The sequence below is a fragment of the Mobula hypostoma genome, chromosome 1 (genome assembly GCF_963921235.1).
Source record: "Mobula hypostoma chromosome 1, sMobHyp1.1, whole genome shotgun sequence".
Classification (NCBI taxonomy): Eukaryota; Metazoa; Chordata; class Chondrichthyes; order Myliobatiformes; family Myliobatidae; genus Mobula; species Mobula hypostoma.
The window spans coordinates 160704001-160721496 of NC_086097.1; the positions used below are offsets into that span (position 1 = coordinate 160704001).

General features: G+C 38.3%; 1 protein-coding gene across 6 annotated transcripts in view; it reads left to right on the top strand.

Annotated features, from left to right (window-relative positions):
- Nucleotides 1–17496, top strand: part of LOC134351779 (protein tyrosine phosphatase type IVA 3-like) — a 151600-nt gene that overhangs the window by 52708 nt on the left and 81396 nt on the right. The window contains exon 1 of one of the 6 annotated variants that reach the window (XM_063058473.1): nucleotides 921–1471. The exons of 4 other annotated variants lie outside the window; for them this stretch is intronic. The gene's annotated coding sequence lies outside the window, so the exon portion shown is untranslated. Of the gene's footprint in view, nucleotides 1–920; nucleotides 1472–17496 lie in introns of those variants that run through there. One more of the 6 variants, XM_063058434.1, reaches the window with a different exon arrangement.

Sequence of the window (17496 nt, forward strand, 5' to 3'; positions counted from 1 at the left end):
TGAAGTCAAGCTAACTGGCCTTTTTTTTTGTCTTTTACCTCCCTTCCTTTCTAAAGAGTGGAGTAATATTTGCAGTTGTCAAGTGCTCTGGAACCTCCATAGTGTCTTGAGCTAAATTTTTCAGAACCCTGGAGTGTAGTCAGTCTGGTGCAGGTGACATATATACTTTGAGATATTTCATCTTGATAATAGTGACTACACTTACTTCTGCCCTCTGACATTCAAATTGTGCTATAATGTTATGTTGGAATTCAGTTGTAAAGGAAAGAAATCTCACAGATGGAGAGCCCTTGCATTGTAATTCTTCCTCCAACAGCCACCTAACCCACCCAACTAAAGTATGTTTTATAGTAGCAACTTCATTTTATCGATATTGAAGCTACTTCTGAGAATTTTAGAAGCAGTTGACTTAAGTGTAAGTCTTGACTTGATGCACAATTTTCAAACCACTTCTGACTTAATTCTTTATTGTTGGTTGTTAGCACCAGAGCTATTGAATTTACCATGAGTTTGTAGGTACAATCTGCCCCATTCAATTAATTAAGATCTTTATCAGAAATTATAGAATAGTGTTTACTATCAGAAATTTTTGCTGTAGTTTCAACTATATTCCAGAAATTGTAATGATATTGTGATATAGGTAATTATAAAAAATTACATTAAAACGTTTTTCAAAATGCATTTCTCACTACCATTTGATGTGGGAATTAAAACCCAGGTCTCCTTTTATTAAAACTTTGGTGCATATTGTTATTGTGCAGTTACGGTTATTGCCTTTCTTATCTATTTTTATATTTGGAGATAGAGAACAGCAACATGCCTTTCTAGCCAAAGAGCTCACGCTACTTAATCGCACCCGTTATCCATGCACATATTTTAGAAGAGAATGTGAGCTTTCTTTGGTTTGTTAGTAGACATGTTCTAGGATATGTACCAAAAGAGAAAGTGTATTATTCTATAGAAGAGGATTAGACTACTCAAGGTGCTGGCAATAGGCCAGAGTAACTGGAACTTGCACATTTTTTGCTACAGCCAGTTGTATGACTGTTCAGTTCCCCACTAGGGCGGCCTCTTTTTAGCTGTCATTTGAGATTGCTAATTGGATGCAGACTTTGCATAGACAAACATTGATTTACAGGAAATGCATCGTTTGAGGTTTATCTGGGAAGTGAGGGGAAGGTCTGAAGCTTTCAGATAAACCGATACCAGGAAAGAATATGTTAGTGTAGTTGCACTCTGTGGTTCCGTCAGTATTTGTTAGATAATTGGATATATTCATTGTGTATATATATATATAGTTTATCAAGTTTTTTAGAACCACATTATGTTCAGATTGTCAAAGTAAAAATGCCTTTGGGAAGAATGTGAATTCTTCTTCTCTGCTAATGGGATTTTCTAAGAAGATTAGCAACAGGAAGTAACCACCAACTTTTGCCACACAGTGAGTTTAATTTTGCTCCATATTGATAAGGTATATTTAAATGCATTATAAAAATGAACATATTGGCATCAGCTTTCTAATGCAAGTATAAATGTTGATTGTGATGTAAATTTCCATGTTTTTAAGTATTAATGCAGGAGTGTTTAAATTAATAGATGCTAAATAATCTCCTAGTCGATAATACTGAGTCTTTACTTTGTCTTTTCACTTCTAATGGCTGTCAGACATAGAAACAATGCTACAAATAAATGTAGTTCTAGATGCATGATAATGACATTTTATTGAGTTAACTCTGCAACATAAAATTTGCATGTGGGCAGTATTTTGAAATTTTTCAAATGTAATGATGTTAAATAGTGATGTAATGTAATTGCTGCAAAAGTACATCATTCTTAAGTGACAAATGATGCACACCCTTAGCTATCCCAGGTAGAACTTTAGATGAATATTTGCTGCAACATGACCATAATTTGCATACCATAGAAATTTCCATGTACTGTACATGCAATATATAAAATCTTGATTTGTCGTGGAGTTCACAATTAAAATATTTTAAATTGCCAGTTTCGGAAACCATAACTCACCAAAATCGTTTCATACTTGGGCATATGAAGGCTGTGATAGTTTTGCAACAACCTTCATATCCAATCTCAAATTAAATGGAACATTTAAAAATCCAGACTGGCTGTGGGTGGGAATGTTTGGTTTCTGTTGTGGCAGTTCAGAAGTCTCTCACTATTGGAATTTGGGGTTTTTTTTTGAAAGAAAATATTTTATTCTTACCGCTGTCTTTAAGGTCCATAGATAAGATGAGTTTCTGGCCTCAGAAATGCCATCTCCTTGTATGTTTTTCATGTAACATGCTGAATGTTAAGTGTTACCCTAGCAGACCAGTGGCAATTGTTTTCGACTGTTGAGACTGGAACTTTTCCCCAGTCTAAAATTGTGCATGTAATATAATATAACATGTTTAATTTCTGATTATTTATATTTAAACCCAAGAATGAATCAAAAGACTACTTTCCATTCCAGCTGAGGCATTTCTGGGGTTTATCAAGGGCAACCTTGTGTTAAAGCTAATTAATTTGCTTGAGTGCTTCTTCATTTGGTGTACTGTAAAGTAATATGAAGGGTTTGCCATACTTCACTGTAATATTCTGCTCATCTATGCATTTCATAGCTGGAAGATTGTGGAGGATTAGCTGCTTAATCTTGACTTGTCAAATACAATATTTAGATTATGGCCGAGCAATCCTTTCCTATGGTTTTTTAAAACTGTATGTCGACATAAACTGAAAGCAATATTCTCAATGAATTATCTCATCAATACATTTCGCTGATCTCAAAATGCTTAAAACATTGTACTCTGGTTATATATTCTAGTATGCCATTTTACTATATTATAATTGTTCAATCTTAAAAGGGTTGGTCTAGATTCAATTGCATGATTTTTTTCTTTACTGTATTTTCTTTTATCCCCAGGAATGGAAATGCAGTTGCAATGATTTCTAGGTTGAATTGCACCATTCTGGAAATCCAATCAGCTATTTCTTGTAATGGATCATATATGTGTAGATCAGCCATTTTCATCTCTAAAATTACATGTAATGATACTCTCTATTCATAACATTTTAGAAATTAGGGGGAGCTTATTTGACAAAGTTCTGAGATGTTCCTCGAATCCCAACTAGTTTTTAATTACACTCTGTGATCTGCATTGGCACAATTTGAAGGGGAGGCTTTCTAACCAGAACCAACACAGCATTTTCGTACCCGACTCAATTGTGTCTCACATAATTTAGCAAATGGCTTTACTTTGGGGCCACCAGTTTCATTTTCTACACCCGACTCAAAGCCCACCTTTCCCACTTTTGCCATGCTGAACCAAAATGTGTTCAATCACTATTTGCAGGGCCTTGATTTGCTGCTTGCTGCAAACACCCACTTATTCACAGCAATGACACTCTAAATACATCCTTACATTTCTACATGTTGCTTCACAGTTGTCACTTTACTAACAGTCCCATCACATCCATGCTGAAAATTGGGTTCTGAATAACTAATCTAGGACTGCGCCGCCGGGTTCCTGAGGATGTGTTGAAGGAATAAGAATATAAGTCATTGGTATTCGGTGTTGAATACAGTCTGGCTAATCTTGGTGCTGGGAAAATTAGACGTAGTACAGGAGAAGATACTACAGTTAGTTTTCAGTGAGCTCAACTTTATGGAGAATGACACTCAAACAAGATGAATGTTGGAGTTATTCAGTTTTGAAGTGATTGACACTAAATAATTTAGTTGCAGGTTCAGCTGAAAGCAGAGATGAATGATATGGAATTAAGAGGAGGTTGGTTTTGTTGTAATGCTTTATGCATTTTAATAAACAAATATAATTATGCTTGAAATTGCCTACCATTGTTTAACATACTGTCCAAAGAATCAATTTAATGGTATCCAGAGTGTCTTTTTCAGAGGAAGTCAAGATATTTATATTTCCTGGAAATGTAACAACAGTGAGCATTTATGTTAGGTTCTAATACATAAAATAGAGAATTAGACCTGAGATTGCACAGGTTAGTATATTTGGGATCATTACCACCTAGCTATCTAATCAGGAACAAGCAAAAATCTGCAGATGCTGGAAATCCAAGCAACACACCAAGTTCTGGAAGAACTCAGAAGGCCAGGCAGCATCTATGGAAAAGAGTACAGTCGACATTTCAGGCCAAGACCCTTCCGCAGAACTGGAGGGAAAAAAAAGATGAGGGATAGAGGAAAGGTGGGGAGGGGAGGGAGAAACACAAGGTGATAGGTAAAACCAGGAGGGGGAGGGATGAAGTAAAGAGCTGGAAAGTTGATTGACGAAAGAGATACAGGGCTGGAGAAGGGGGAGTCTGATGGGAGAGTACAGAAGGCCATGGAAGAAAACAAAGGGGTTGGAGCAGCAGAGGGAGGCAACAGGCAGGCAAGGAGATGAGTTGAGAGAGGGAAAAGGGGATGGAGAATAGCTATCTAATCAATGTTTAGTGATGATAGATCTACACTTATCAAATTCCCCTTTAAGGCATTAATGATTCTTTGCAAGTTACAGTTTGTACTTCTGTCCTTTTGTATAAAGGCTGCAGTACCAATGTGGAAAGCAAAAAAAAACACAAAGTAATTTTGTTTGTTGATGATCCTTTGTGAAATACTGGCTACAGTTCTTACTATCAGGATGATGGTCACTTACTTAAACAGAGCACTTAACACAACAGGTTCCTAACTTGTAAGTGTGTCCCCATACTTCCTGATGTCATTGATTTCACACGTTAATCATCATCTGTATTTACTAATCTATTTCAACCTGTGCCTACTTTTCCCAAATTCAGTCTTCTGTCAGTTTCAGTCAGCTGCTTCAATTTCTTTGAAATTTGCTGTACCATTTATGAAAAAATGTGAATACATCTGCTCATAAATAAGACATAAGTTGCTAAATGCCTTTTGTTTTAACAATATGATTGTTACAAACCAACTTGGTTTTATAGTCCTATACCATACTTTGCTTCTGGGTGTTCTAAAGTCTTTACCAGTAACCAAGTATTTGTAGTCTTCAATTCAGCTGTTGCCAACTTGGAAAGATATCACCTAGCTTGAGCATAACATAAACCCATAAAAGCAAAGCAGTTATAATTAAATTATGAGTTCTACCAATATTCTTGAGGAATAAACCTTAATGTTTGGAGACAGGGAAAATGAACCTGTTGTTCTTTGATAATAAACTTGGAACTTTGAAGCATCGTAATGCAGATGAGGATGGATGGCATTATTTCAGAGTTCATACTTGTCAACACATACAACCCTAAGATTCCTTTTCTGCGGATATACTCAGCAAATCTACAGAACACTAACTGTAAACAGGAACAAACTGCAACTGCAGATATAAATAAATAGCAATAAATAATGGTTATGAAACAAAAAGATAAGTGTAGTTATCCCTTTTTCTTCAAGAGCCTGAAGATTGAGGGGTAATAACAGTTCTTGAACCTAGTGCTTTCAAGTCCTGAGCCACTTGTATCATCTACCTGATGGTAGCAGTGAGCAAAAACCATGGCCTGGCTGGTGAGGATCTTTGATCATAGGTTTTGCTTTCCTGTGGCAATACTTCATGTAGATGTGCTCAATGGTTGGAAGGGTTTTATCCGTGATGTACTGGGCCGAATCCACTTCCTTTTGTAAGATTTTCTGCTCAAAGGCGTTAATATTTCCATCCCAGGTTGTGATGCAGCCAGTCAGCACACTTCCCACCACACATCAATAGAAGTTTGCCTAGGCTTTTGATGACGTGCCGAATCTCTGCAGACTTCTGAGGAAGTAGAGGCACTGTCGTGCTTTCCTCGCAAATGTATTTACATGATGGGTCTTAACCAATGGTCAACAGATAAGATGTACAACACACAGTCTTGCACTCGACTGTTGAGTTACATCTTGCATTGAAGTCTGGGTTTTATAAACTGGGGGTGGTACAGTAGCATAGCAGTTAGTGCATTGCTTTATGGCGCCAGCGATCACTGATCACTGCCATTTCCTGCGAGGAGTTTGTATGTTCTCCCCGTGACTGTATGTGTTTCTTCTGGGTGCTCCAGTTTCCTTCCACATTTTAAGAATGTATGATTAGCTTTGGTGAGTTGTGGCCATGCGATGTTGGCAGCAGAAGCGTGGCTACCCTTGCAGGCTGCTCAGCACTATCCTCACTGATGTCTTTGATACCAAACAATGCCTTTCACAGTATATACGAGGAATTCTGCAGATGCTGGAAATTCAAGCAACACACATCAAAGTTGCTGGTGAACGCAGCAGGCCAGGCAGCATCTCTAGAAAGAGGTACAGTCGACGTTTCGGGCCGAGACCCTTCGTCAGGACTAACTGAAGGAAGAGCTAGTAAGAGATTTGAAAGTGGGAGGGGGAGGGGGAGATCCAAAATGATAGGAGAAGACAGGAGGGGGAGGAATGGAGCCAAGAGCTGGACAGGTGATTGGCAAAAGGGATATGAGAGGATCATGGGACAGGAGGCCCAGGGAGAAGGAAAAGGGTGAGGGGGAAGCCCAGAGGATGGGCAAGGGGTATAGTGAGAGGAACAGAGGGAGAAAAAGGAGAGAGAGAGAGAAAGAATGTATGTATATAAATAAATAACGGATGGGGTACCAGGGGGAGGTGGGGCATTAGCGGAAGTTAGAGAAGTCAATGTTCATGCCATCAGGTTGGAGGCTACCCAGACGGAATATAAGGTGTTGTTCCTCCAACCTGAGTGTTCACAGTATGTTTTGAGTTTTGTTATACTTGTGACAAATAAAACCTAAGCTTTAAATTTTGTCTTCTTCTCTCTAATTTTTGCCATGTTGTTATTTTATCCACTATATGCTTTCAATTATTTTACATTGAAGATAAAGTGACTTGACAGTAACAGACGTACAATTATAGTCTACACAAGTATGATGGACTCAGTTGCTCCTGTAATTTTTTTATTCTAAGAAGAATTGTTATCTTTTTAATGTCTTGTCACCAGTCAGGTGACATGTAATATGAATAGTCTTTTCTAATCGGTCTTGAAGATTGAGACAATTTTAGTCCAGTTCCAATCCTAGTAGAATATTACTGGGCATCTATAACCTCCATAATTGGCTGGTATTTAATTAATAGCTTTTTTTATATTAGTGAAACAAGTTTCATGACTCAAGTGCCCAGTATCAGATGTCGCCAATTATATGCCAAAGTTAAATACAAATTTGGATTTCTTGTATTTGTTGCTGACTTACAACAAATACAAGGCATTTCTCGTTACATGAATTTTGTTAGCAGGTGTCCACGTTGCTAGGGAACTGTCTGGTGGTTTAGCAATTTTGAATTTATTGATGGACATTCAAGGCCATCAGAATTCCCCAAAAAGGGTGAAGTGTGTGTTTTTAAGTATTTGTATCTTTTCAGCCTGTAACCATTTTGGGTGTATTCTGTATAGGTGATAGCAAGTTCAGTTTCATTTCAGTGTATTATGATAAACAGTTCTGAAGAAATCTTTAAACATTGAACTAAAGACAGAATGAAATCTGCTTATCTTCCAGTTGATCTCGCCAACATCAATAAAGAGAAATTATATGTAGGTTACTGTTTGTGGTATTTTGCTTAGTTGATAATCAGTATTTCAGTTTTCCGCAATGTTTGTCATTTAAGTTTAGCAATCCTGTGCTCTTTAACAAAATAGCATGTGGAATAGCATGGTCTACCAGGCAACAGTACTGTCTGCCTTCCGATGTGGTTCTAAGACGTGAGCCAGCTACAATAGGCATTCCAAGGCAGAAAAAAATATGCAATCAGTTCTGTCTGCATAAAAAACATTATCCAGTTTACTGGAAGGATAATTGAACCAATGTCATTGTGCTCTCTCATTCCCGCATTCCTGGTGTTGAGACCCTAATATACTTCGGTCATCAAGATTGGCAGGTCACATAAAGCCTATGCTCACCCCAGGTTCTTGACACAGGCATCCTATTCCAAGCTTTGTCATGGGAAGTGATTAGCTGGCAGATGGAAGAGAAATTCAAGGCTGTACTCAAAGACTGTATGAAGAACTACAACATCGTCACTCATCCCTGAGAATATTTAAACTGTGAATGCTTTAAATGTAGATGGAGCAATTGGTATAGTATTAAGAACCTCGACCATTTATTAGCAGCACAGAGGGCTTGCATGAGAAGGAGGAGGAGGAGGAACATTTTCACAAACTAGCCACTTGCCTCCCTCTGCCACCTTGTGACACATCTATGAAAGAGTTCCCATGTTCTCATTACCCATAAAATCAGAATGGAAGTAAATTCTACTCTGTTGTGAAGAATCCCTAAAGAAGGATGCTGCATCTTATAATATATCCAGATGACAAATCAGCACGTAAGAAGTCAATTTACAAACGTAAATGTACCAAAGTAGTTTAGACTGGTTCAAATTTATCCTATTGGGTGGTTTACTAATTGCATGCAGCTGCAGTTGCATATCAAAGGAAATTAATCCATAAATGAACTGTACAAAAAGGAGAATGCATTGTTAGCATGGTAAAAATTGCTAAGATTGTGCCTCGAGCCTTTTTTTGGTTCAAATGAATTGGTGGTTTGTGCAAAAATTCCAAGGTTCTTCTAGTTTTGGCGACTTCTCATCTGTCTAATTTGATAGGGAAGATGATGCAGGCGGGCTAGGAATAAGGCTAATTATTATGGAATGTGGAATAAAGTTTGCAAGCTACTGTTGTATCTGCCTGTGGAACATTGGATAATGCAATTGAAAGAATGTGTTTTTCTTGCATAAACATCTCAATTTGATCAGCACACACTGAAGAAAACGGTGGCATCTTGATTATCTCACTGGTCTAGATTGAAAGAAGATGTTAAGTATCACAATGCCAGTTTGAAAAAATGATTTATTTTTATTTTTGAGTCAGTGATGATGACCATGAAACTTGACTGGTTCATTAACACCCTTTTAAGATTAGACGTTTTCTGTTTTTGCCCTACCTAACTTGTAAATGACTTCATTCATACAATGTGCTTACCTTATTAGTGCCTACAAATGCCTTTCAGTTTATAAATGGACTTTCTCAGGATGAATTGTGTTTTTTACCTGCCCCTTTCCAAAATAAATATTTTAATTTAGGATTTGAAATCTGCAAAAGAATTCACAATTTAACCTGTTTCAATTTGCTAGATTACTGTTAAACCTTTGAGCAACTAATTTCACTGTCATTTCTAAAGATTCATATGTTCTACATCTTCCAATTAACTCATCTACAATGTCAGAATAAAACAGTTTAACTGAAGGTTACCGGTTTGTTGAAAGATTAAATATTAACTTAATTGCGGCTTTAATTGCACTATTAAATAGTTTTGGAATTCTAAAATTAGATTTGCCTCCTTTTTTTCATATAATGATTTCAATTGTAATGCAATTCAAAATGTACAGTATTTGTTACTTTAGGTTACAATTATTTCCAGTTTTTTTCCATCTTTAAAACTAAATTAATTGATGCTATTTGTTGCTCATGTTTGTAGCTTTCTATTGAAAGAAAAATAATGCAGCATATTACCTTCAGAGCACACTCAAGTTTCCTTTTGCTTCCATCCCTACCTACTGCTGTGGTGGTGGAATTTTACCTGAAAAGGCACATAAGGTTGCAAACATGAATTGTAACTTTAACCACATTTTTGTACGGTTCTGAAAGTAGTAATGCTCCTTGTAGGAACTGTTAAATGGTGCTAGTGTTATCAGTAAATAACTTGGCTCAATACGAAAACCATTGGTGTCTCTAATATTAATAATCCTACAATTTAGCCTTACAATTTTGCCAAAATGATAAACTAGGCAGCTTCATAGTTGATTGACTTCATAACACTGCTTTTAAATTTTAATAGGAAAATATGAATAGCTGCTAGATCTATGTGACTTTAAACTAGAATGGTTGGGGGGTGGGAATCAAATTAAAGCGGCTAGGTGTGAGGAGGTTAGTTCACAACAGAGGGATGGGAACCAGTGCAGAGAGACAGAGGGGTGTAAAGTGAGCGTAGAAGCAAAAACTACAAAGGGGAAAAGTAAAAGTGGCAGGCCGACAAATCCAGGGCAAGCATTAAAAAGGGCTAAGAGAGTTGTAAAAGAGTGCCTGAAGGCTTTATGTGTCAATGCAAGGAGCATTCGTAATAAGGTGGATGAATTGAAAGTGCAGATTGTTATTAATGATTATGATATAGTTGGGATCACAGAGACATGGCTCCAGGGTGACCAGGGATGGGAGCTCAACGTTCAGGGATATTCAATATTCAGGAGGGATAGACACGAAGGAAGGGGAGGTGGGGTGGCGTTGCTGGTTAAAAAAGAGATTAACGCAATAGAAAGGAAGGACATAAGCCGGGAAGATGTGGAATCGATATGGGTAGAGCTGCGTAACACTAAGGGGCGGAAGACGCTGGTGGGAGTTGTGTACAGGCCACCTAACAGTAGTAGTGAGGTCGGAGATGGTATTAAACAGGAAATTAGAAATGTGTGCAATAAAGGAACAGCAGTTATAATGGGTGACTTCAATCTACATGTAGACTGGGTGAACCAAATTGGTAAAGGTGCTGAGGAAGAGGATTTCTTGGAATGTATGCGGGATGGTTTTTTGAACCAACATGTCGAGGAACCGACTAGAGAGCAGGCTATTCTGGACTGGGTTTTGAGCAATGAGGAAGGGTTAATTAGCGATCTTGTCGTGAGAGGCCCCTTGGGTAAGAGTGACCATAATATGGTGGAATTCTTCATTAACATGGAGAGTGACGTAGTTAATTCAGAAACAAAGGTTCTGAACTTAAAGAGGGGTAACTTTGAAGGTATGAGACATGAATTAGCTAAGATAGACTGGCAAATGACACTTCAAGGATTGACGGTGGATATGCAATGGCAGGCATTTAAAGGTTGCATGGATGAACTACAACAATTGTTCATCCCAGTTTGGCAAAAGAATAAATCAAGGAAGGTAGTGCACCCGTGGCTGACAAGAGAAATTAGGGATAGTATCAATTCCAAAGAAGTAGCATACAAATTAGCCAGAGAAAGTGGCTCACCTGAGGACTGGGAGAAATTCAGAGTTCAGCAGAGGAGGACAAAGGGCTTAATTAGGAAGGGGAAAAAAGATTATGAGAGAAAACTGGCAGAGAACATAAAAACGGACTGTAAAAGCTTTTATAGATATGTAAAAAGGAAAAGACTGATAAAGACAAATGTAGGTCCCCTGCAAACAGAAACAGGTGAATTGATTATGGGGAGCAAGGACATGGCAGACCAATTGAATAATTACTTTGGTTCTGTCTTCACTAAGGAGGACATAAATAATCTTCCAGAAATAGTAAGGGACAGAGGGTCCAGTGAGATGGAGGAACTGAGCGAAATACATGTTAGTAGGGAAGTGGTGTTAGGTAAATTGAAGGGATTGAAGGCAGATAAATCCCCAGGGCCAGATGGTCTGCATCCCAGAGTGCTTAAGGAAGTGGCCCAAGAAATAGTGGATGCATTAGTGATAATTTTTCAAAACTCGTTAGATTCTGGACTAGTTCCTGAGGATTGGAGGGTGGCTAATGTAACCCCACTTTTTAAAAAAGGAGGGAGAGAGAAACCGGGGAATTATAGGCCGGTTAGCCTAACGTCGGTGGTGGGGAAACTGCTGGAGTCAGTTATCAAGGATGTGATAACAGCACATTTGGAAAGCGGTGAAATGATCGGACAAAGTCAGCATGGATTTGTGAAAGGAAAATCATGTCTGACGAATCTCATAGAATTTTTTGAGGATGTAACTAGTAGAATGGATAGGGGAGAACCAGTGGATGTGGTATATTTGGATTTTCAAAAGGCTTTTGACAAGGTCCCACATAGGAGATTAGTGTGCAAACTTAAAGCACACGGTATTGGGGGTAAGGTATTGGTGTGGGTGGAGAATTGGTTAGCAGACAGGAAGCAAAGAGTGGGAATAAACGGGACCTTTTCAGAATGGCAGGCGGTGACTAGTGGGGTACCGCAAGGCTCAGTGCTGGGACCCCAGTTGTTTACAATATATATTAATGACTTGGATGAGGGAATTAAATGCAGCATCTCCAAGTTTGCGGATGACACGAAGCTGGGTGGCAGTGTTAGCAGTGAGGAGGATGCTAAGAGGATGCAGGGTGACTTGGATAGGTTGGGTGAGTGGGCAAACTCATGGCAGATGCAATTTAATGTGGATAAATGTGAAGTTATCCACTTTGGTGGCAAAAATAGGAAAACAGATTATTATCTGAATGGTGGCCGATTAGGAAAAGGGGAGGTGCAACGAGACCTGGGTGTCATTATACACCAGTCATTGAAAGTGGGCATGCAGGTACAGCAGGCGGTGAAAAAGGCGAACGGTATGCTGGCATTTATAGCGAGAGGATTCGAGTACAGGAGCAGGGAGGTACTACTGCAGTTGTACAAGGCCTTGGTGAGACCACACCTGGAGTATTGTGTGCAGTTTTGGTCCCCTAATCTGAGGAAAGACATCTTTGCCATAGAGGGAGTACAAAGAAGGTTCACCAGATTGATTCCTGGGATGGCAGGTCTTTCATATGAAGAAAGACTGGATGAACTGGGCTTGTACTCGTTGGAATTTAGAAGATTGAGGGGGGATCTGATTGAAACGTATAAGATCCTAAAGGGATTGGACAGGCTAGATGCAGGAAGATTGTTCCCGATGTTGGGGAGGTCTAGAACGAGGGGTCACAGTTTGAGGATAGAGGGGAAGCCTTTTAGGACCGAGGTTAGGAAAAACTTCTTCACACAGAGAGTGGTGAATCTGTGGAATTCTCTGCCACAGCAAACTGTTGAGGCCAGTTCATTAGCTATGTTTAAAAGGAAGTTAGATATGGCCCTTGTGGCTACAGGGGTCAGGGGGTATGGAGGGAAGGCTGGGTTCTGAGTTGGATGATCAGCCATGATCATAATAAATGGCGGTGCAGGCTCGAAGGGCCGAATGGCCTACTCCTGCACCTATTTTCTATGTTTCTATGTGATCGTTTAGGTGGCTTTGCATTGAAGAATGTTTGTAAATTTGAAACAATAGGAATTATTACATTGAGTAAGTATGTTGGATATACCCTGCAGGCTGAAAATATAATTTCTACAATGCTTTTAAAACTGAAGTTGGGAACTGTGCTGCATTATGTTACTGACTTGTGGGATTCGTTCGCGTTCTTTGCTCCAGGGAAGAATGAAGCAGGAACCAGATGCTTCTGATGTGAAGGAGAATTGAAGGGCATCAGTAAAGTTATTTTCATTTACATGTAGAGGTCAGTCCTGTTGTTGTCTTGAGAGCTGCGGATAGGTCGTAGGCAAAATTATTAACAGTACATTATAGTTAATAAGTTATGCATAAATTTGGTTTGGTATTCAGCTGTGAAACCTCTGGTCTGTATATTTGTAAAAGTTGTTAAGTTGCCACCACATCTTCTGTTTTTTTTAAAAGTCTGATTTGCATTTTATGAATAATGATTGGGATGATTACATTGAAGTAGCTTTATATCCATTAGGTGTCATATTATGTGCGGAAGTTAGTTTATCCCATATACCTTATCTGACCTACTGGTTTCCAAGTTGTTGGCAGTAAAAAGATTTTTTAATTTTCTTGGCAGAAGTGGTGATTCAGCAGGTAAATGACACAATCTATCACGCACTAACCTGCTTTAGAAGTTATTGAATTATGTATTTATTATTATTATTGTTATTTCTGCACCTTGTGGCACATAGGTGACAACTTTGCCGTTTCTTTAACATTTGTCTAATTTTTATGAGGCCGAGTTGTTAGCTCAACACACAACCCAGCACAGATGGAAAATGTGCAAAGAGCCGGCCGGATTCAAATCTGGGACCACGCACTTCAAAGTCCACTGTGGATGCCAGTACACCACCAGCCAGCATTAAATTTATTTATGCACTAGATTATTGGAAAGTAGCCAGGTCCAGTTTACTGGAAAAAAATCAACTTGGAAACTATGCATTGCTGCCCATGAAGATGTACCCCATTTTCCAAAATTTATAGTACAATTAAAACTGAGTATGCACAGCTTCAAAGCTAAAACTACTGCTGGTATTTTTTTTATATTGTATTTGTCTGGCTTGTTACTTTGAAATTAAAGTGTATTTCATTTGGTGGTTTGATCAAAAAGCTCTATGTCAGCTCTAGAAGTTGGTCATGGATCAATAATGTTTAAGAAGGTAATGCCTAGTTAGTTTGCATCAGTTACTGTTTCAATTCTTCACAAGCTTGAACTGCAGAAAAATACAAGATCAATTTATTAAACCTGTTACCAACTTTGTCAATGTTTTACATTGAGACCATTCCTCCAGTTGAAGGATCTTGACTCAGTACGTTGACTGTATATTCCCCTTTATAGATGCTGTTTGACCCACTGTGTTCCTCCAGCAGCTTCAAACAAAGATGTGCTACTGTGTGATTAAATTTGATACAACATAAGTATGGCCTATCAAATTAGATATGTATGATGTTTAGTTATGGATGCTAATAAAATTTAACAAAGTTTTAAAAGAGAAAATTGAAGCAGTGAACCATAAAGACAACATAAACAAAATGCGTGCTTTTCTTAGGGATGAAGTTTGTAAAATAAAGCCTCTTAAAATTAGTTGACTTCAATCCCATGTGTATCTCGGTGATTCTGTTGTTGCTAAGGAAACACTTGTTTCAAGTATGTTGTTTCCTATAGGGCAGATGAATCGGAAACAGCTGTTGTTGTTTAAGCCTTTAGTATGTTCTGATATGCTTGCAAAGGAAATTGAAATAATTTAGTTAAAAATCATTGATGGCTCTTAATCTCATGGACTGAACCCTTGAACTTTTCAATGGACTTGGTGTGAACAGCGAGGAAAGCTTGCACAGCTTCATGTGAGGATATGTTTTCTGTTGCTCTTGTACTTTTACTAATTAGTTCCATGTTTGGAATGTTGTTGTATTTTGAATCCAATTCTTTATCAAGTGCTGAGCCTAAGAAGCCAGTAATATTTTTAGATAATTATTGAAGTTGTAGCATTCCTTAGATTCATCTGCCTAAGCAAAATACTGAAGCTTAATGATCAAAAATTATTTTGAAATAAACTTTCAGATAATGTATTTTTTACCATGATTAAAATAGTGAATATTTGATTACTACTGGAACTTATAGATTATTTAAATAGATACAAGGGACAATAATAGTATGATCAAGACAAAAACATTTTGGAACTTCAGAGTTTCATTTGCATTATTAGTGTGTTTAAAGTGGTACAGCAGACTTTAATTGAAAATTTTATCATGTTATGAAACACAGGCTAGCTCAGCTCTGCTATCTACTTTGTGTACTTGGCAAAATAGATGATCACTTCAGTGTGTTCTGTAGACTTGGCAGCTAAGAATAGTAGTAAAAATAACAAGATTTAACAATCGGAACTCCTGAATATATGGTACTTTAGAGGCTCAGAAGGGTGGCTAATGTGCCAAGTTGGGAAATTTCATCGAACATATCCTATTGCAATATTACTTAGTAATGCCCTGTTTTCTATAAAATATACCAAAGCACAGATGAGCTAAGAGATCGACCTACTGAAGTCTAGGACTGCAGAGTTCAAATCAGGTGACCCTGATCTATACTACAAGAAATCAAAGCAACCAGAGATGCCAAGAGAAAGCGCTCGTCCAAAATAGTGTCTCGAACCAACCAACCATGACAAGGCTTATGTGCTATAACAGGCTACAAAACAGTCGAGCAACATTGCAGACAACAACATATCTCTTCCCGATGAACTACAAACACTGCACATTTTGAACAGAAGGGTTTGTAAATCTTCACCCACAGCAAAAGTGAAATCAATCTTCCAGAAGGCACCTGATCTGGATGATGGCCCTGGATCCTATGCAGATCAGCTAGCAGGAGTATTTGATGACATTTTTTACTTCTTCCCTCCTTCAATCTAAGGTTTCCCGCCTGCTTTAAGACTCTTATTCCAGTACCATAAAGACAAAGAAGGTATCATGCTTTCATGACTACCCACTAGTAGAAATGACATCCACCATAATGAAGTGCTTCAAGAGGCTGATTATGGTATTCATTGATGACAATCTCTCAGATAATCTCGACTCTCTGCAATCTGCCTCTTGATGAAACTAGTCTTTGGTAGATGCTGTCTTAATCATTCTACGCTCATATTTGGGGCATCTGGACAGTGAAGATATCTATTTTAGACTTGTTTGTTGACTACAGCTCCACCTTCAATACTATAATTCTAAGCAAACTCTTCTGCAAACTCCTAGACCAGCACTCCGCACCTCCCTTTGCAAATGGATCCCTGAATTCCTGACCAACAGACTGCGATCAGTAAGGATAGGAAGCAATACTTCTGCTATAGTTATTCTCAACACTGGCACGACATGAGATTGTGTCCTCAGCCCTTTACTCTTCTCCCTGTACACTCAACTACGTGGCCAGATTGTGCTCTTATTCTATCTCCGTTTGCAGATGATGCTACCATAGTGGGCTGTATTTTATATAAGGATAAGTTGAAGTACAGGAAGGAGTTAGAGCACAGTGACATTGGTGCCATGACAACAACCTTTCTCTTGATGTCAGCAAACCAAAAGAGCTGGCCATTGACATCAGGAAAGGGGGTGGGGTGCAGTGTATGTGCTCCTGTTTACATAAACAGTGCAGATGTCAAGAAGGTTGAGTGTTTCAAGTTCCTATGAGTGAAGATCACTAATAGACTATCCTTGTCCAATCATATTGACACCATAGCCTAGAAAGCTCACCAGCACATATGTGTTTGTGAATGAATTTATGTGTATATATAATGTGTGTATATAATATAAGATAGAGCCTTAACCTCTGAATCTACCTCATCATAAACTCACACCCTACTGCCTACAGTACACTTTCTCTGTTATGCTTAATTCTTCATTCTATTTTAATTTTTACTACCTCAAAGATTTGATACAATGAATTGATCAGATTAGATGGTGTGCAAGACAGTTCATGGTACCTCATTACATAGTTGAAGACTACCACAGCACAGAAACAGGCCCTTCAGGCAATCTAGTCCGTGCCAAACTATTACTTCTAGTTCCATCGGCCTGCACCCAGAGTTAAGCCCTCCATCCATGCACCCATCCAAATTACGGTTAAGTGTTGAAATCAAATCTGTACCAACCACTTACACTGGCAGCTTGTCTACACACTTCCAGCCCTCATATTCCCCTTAAACATTTCACCTTTCACTCTTATTGAGGTTCTAATCTCACCCAACCTCAGTGGAAAAAAGCGTGCTTGCTTTTGCCCTATCTATGCTCTTCATAATTTTATATACCTCTACCAAATATTCTCTCATTTTTCCATGCTTGGAGAATAAAGTCCTAACCTATTTAATCTTTCCCTAAACTTGCGTGCTCAAATCCTGGCATCCTTGAAAATTTTTTCTGTACTCTTTTAATCTTGTTAATCTTTCCTGTAGTTACA